The 3,925-nt window shown below is 32.4% G+C and overlaps 1 long non-coding RNA gene across 1 annotated transcript; it reads left to right on the top strand.

The window, feature by feature from the left end:
• The first annotated feature begins 334 nt into the window (after window positions 1-334).
• LOC139526785 (uncharacterized) lies at window positions 335-3,167 on the top strand. The gene is made up of 4 exons (XR_011665173.1): window positions 335-359; window positions 1,048-1,177; window positions 1,942-2,058; window positions 3,055-3,167. It is a non-coding gene; the product is annotated as an uncharacterized lncRNA (long non-coding RNA).
• The last annotated feature ends 758 nt before the right edge of the window (window positions 3,168-3,925 follow it).

The raw sequence follows: 3,925 nt of genomic DNA, 5'->3' as shown, positions 1-3,925 counted from the left end.
GTTGGTGACCTTCTGCTGTTGTCTTTTCTATGGTCGGGTTGTTGTCTCTTTGACACATTCCCCATTTCCATTCTTAATTTTATGAGAAAAAAAAACTATTGATTGAAAAAATACTGAACGATCGTATTTTAAACTATGAGAGAGGGTTATTCTGAAATTCTACGCTGTCAGAAAATACAAGAAAAATGTAAATAAAAATTATCACGGGACTTGTTTTTATGCTACAAATAAATAGGTTAATTCCCAACACATTCTTTCATAATCGATTTTAATGCATTGCTGATTAACTTCTAAAGAATTATATAAACAGTTCACATTTTATGACATTTTTTTCAGGCGAATCTTTAAGACCAAAGAAGGTAAATGTTATGCTAATTTGAAATTATGTTATTGCATTTTCTTTAAATAAAAAAAAGAACAAAATATTTTCTATTTTCCAATATCGATAGATGAGGTTGCCCTAAAGAAAACAGACAATTTTAACTGCTATCGAAAAAAATACATATCGTGTTTAAATCTTATACTAGAATTAGTTTTCCAAAATGATGACTTATAATATTTCAAAGTATAGTAGAATTTAAAATTTGTATTCCAAATTTCATGTCAAAAGTCAACAGGAATATCCCAATATATAGGTATGAAAAAAGGAGATGAGGGCTTTACGTTAACGAGGCAGCAACCCAACAAACATTGCTGGTAAACTTAATTAGAGAAAAGCATCCAATACAAGCGCGTACAGAGAATATATCAAGAGCTATTAGGACTTATTTGACTAAATAAAAAACTTTAGATTTTCTCACCAAACATTATACAAACTAATTGGGAAGAAAACAGAAAGATACTATCAATACATTCGCAATAATAGTGATATCCGACATTTATGATGTCTTTTAATGTTGTCATGCATTTCATTGTAAAACAAATACTTACATGATTTTTTTATTCTGATCAAATGACAATTTATTGAATGATTATTGGTATAAATGATATACTAGTATCTAGCGTTCGAATTTTGTTGTATGCCTTACTGAAAAATACATTTTTCAGCTTAAAAAATGCAATAGCTCAAAGGATTGCGGCTATAATCAATGTTGTGCTAACGACCAAGTTAAAGGACGGAAAAAAAGATCCACGGGTTATGCTGGAATTTGTAAACCATATGGGCAATGGAAATCAGGTACATAGACAGCTTTTATTGAGTTCTTTTGTATAATAACGATGTAAAATTATATGTGTTGTTTAATCACAGTGCATGTTTATCAATTTATGCAAATTTCCTTCCTATTTCGTCCTGGTTAAATATAAGGAAAAACGGAGCAGCTATGACAAGTTTATCTATCTTGCGGTTGTACACTGATGTGTGTAGCTTACCATGCGGTATGAGTTTTGATGATTTTTGAAGTACGGGAGGTGACCTAAAGTTGTTTAAAAACTTCTTCGTCATTTGGTCTCTGACAGTGATTTGTCTCAATTATAATTATAACACATCTTATTTGTATATTAATTTATCAGATTGGCAAGAAGAAAAACATAACATAATACGTAAAGACAAACAACACAAAGAACAAATCAGAAAGTATCCACGGTTACTGAGCTAGTTCTAAGCCAATTCCAATAAAAAAAAAAACTTAGCTTCGCCTACGTTGGAAACCTGATTAAATCACTTAAATAAATGAGTATTCACTAGTTATACAGATGGGGATAAAACAAAAGGGGGCACCTGAGGAGCTATTGAGCCAATTGTACAGCCAACAACATCTAAATTTGAGAAACCTAAAGAACTTTTGTTATCTTTAACATATAACTAATATATAGTATACACCCTTTTGATTATTTTTTTAGAATTGATACGTGTATTTAAAATTTAAAAACAGGACTTAAGGTAGAACACTTTTCAACATAAATCTCCGTATTTGTATTTAAGGACGTTATATTTTGTAGAATGTGCAGTGAGTAATCAAAATGCTAATGAAGTTGTTTTCCTTGGTTGGTGTCCATGTAGCAAACCATTTGATTGTGTTGGAACAGGAATAATTGAACCACCGTTTGGTGAAAAAGGTAAGCAATTTTGATTTTATGACTTTGCTTTTTTAGCTCACCTGGCCCGAAGGCCCGAAGGACCAAGTGATATATTTTCATAACTTGGCGTCCGTCGTCCGTCGTCGTCGTCCGTTGTCGTCGTTAACTTTTACATTTTGAACTTCTTCTAGAGAACCACTAAATGGAATGGAACCAAACATGGCATACATGTTCCTTATGAGGTGCTGACCAAGTGTTGTTACTTTGTAGTCGATCCATCATCCAAGATGGCTGCCAGCGGGGGACTTGGTTTAACATAGGACCCTATGGGAAATGCATTCAAATGACTTCTTTTAGAGAACCACTGAATAGAATGAAACCAAACATAGCATGCATGTTCCTTATGAGGTGCTGACCAAGTGTTGTTACTTTGTCGCCGATCCAAAATTCAAGATGGCCACCGTTGGGGGGACTTAGTTTAGCATAGGACCCTATAGAAAATACATACACATTTCTTCTTTTAGAGAACCACTGAATGGAATGAAATGAAACATAGCAAGAATGTTCCTTATGAAATGCTGACCAAGTGTTGTTACTTTGTAGCCGATCCATCATCCAAGATGGATGCGAGTTGGGGACTTATTTTAACATAGGACCCTATGGGAAATGCATACAAAAGTTTTCTTTTAGAGAACCGGTGAATGGAATGAAAACAAACATAGATTGAATGTTCCTTATGTCATGCTGACAAAGTGTTGTTACTTTGTAGCCAATCCAAAATCCAAGATGGCTGCCAGCGGGGGACTTAGTTTAACATAAGACCCTACGAGAAACCACATTCACATGTCTTCTTTTAGAGACCACAGAATTGAATACAATATTAACCCTTTAGCCTCAATCATTATTTAAGTATCTAGATCTGTTTTAATTTTCACTCAGATTATTATAATATTCAGTTAAAACAAGCTCATTGGCATATTTGTGAACAATGTTATATTAAATTGCCTAATATAAAAACAATGTTTTATTTTGTAGGGGTATGCAGATAAAGATAAAAAGGAAAAGGAAAAATGAAGAATCGTTGAGCAGACCTTGTTTTAGAATTCGTCAATCTTAAGAACATTATTTATTAAAATAGTCCTTAAGTATTTTATTATTTCAACATAAATGGTCTTTTATTCATCAATAGTATTACATGCTATAGAAAAAAAAACAATCCGGCCATGCGTTTGCAGCAATTTGCTTAATATTTTCCTAAAGATCTATCAGTCTCAAATAAAATCTAGTAACCCGACTTATATTTATATCGAAATACTTGACTCAGAGTTGAAAGGTCTAAGTCTAGACAAATTAGGACTTTTCAACGAAATCTGTTTTCTACCGATATTTTTGTAGCATTAAGCTTCTACAATTGAGGTATAACAGAGTATATAAAAACATAAGCAATAGAGTTAACAAAAACACCGTGAAATCTTCTTCGTAATTAATTAATGTCATATCATAGTGAAAATTGTTGAAGGAATATCTTATCTTCTGTTTGAGCATTTCCAGAATTGTTCCTAAAGTTCGACAAGAGATAACTCATGATAGGAAGCCTTATCACATACTTTTTTAAAATAGGATCATGTTATAAGGACACAAAATAACGGCTATTACTATTGAATCAAGAACTTTACGTATTCTTTCGAAACACCTTGCGCTCTTTTCAAAAGTCATACAACAAAAAATAATCGTAAGTCATACTGAAATGTTCATGTCTTAGAGTTTTTGTGCAATGCGTCTGATTTTACCTTCCAAATTTAGTTGGGATTCACGTTGGTCAACTTATACTTTGTTTCAGATTCCAATAACAAAAATCCATCACAATGTCTTATTAAATGCTGCTTATGAGGAAAAACGATTTTAA

This window comes from Mytilus edulis, chromosome 6 (assembly GCF_963676685.1).
Source record: "Mytilus edulis chromosome 6, xbMytEdul2.2, whole genome shotgun sequence".
Taxonomy (NCBI): Eukaryota; Metazoa; Mollusca; class Bivalvia; order Mytilida; family Mytilidae; genus Mytilus; species Mytilus edulis.
Note: the sequence above shows the minus strand (reverse complement) of the source record. Positions and strands in the feature narration are given on the sequence as shown.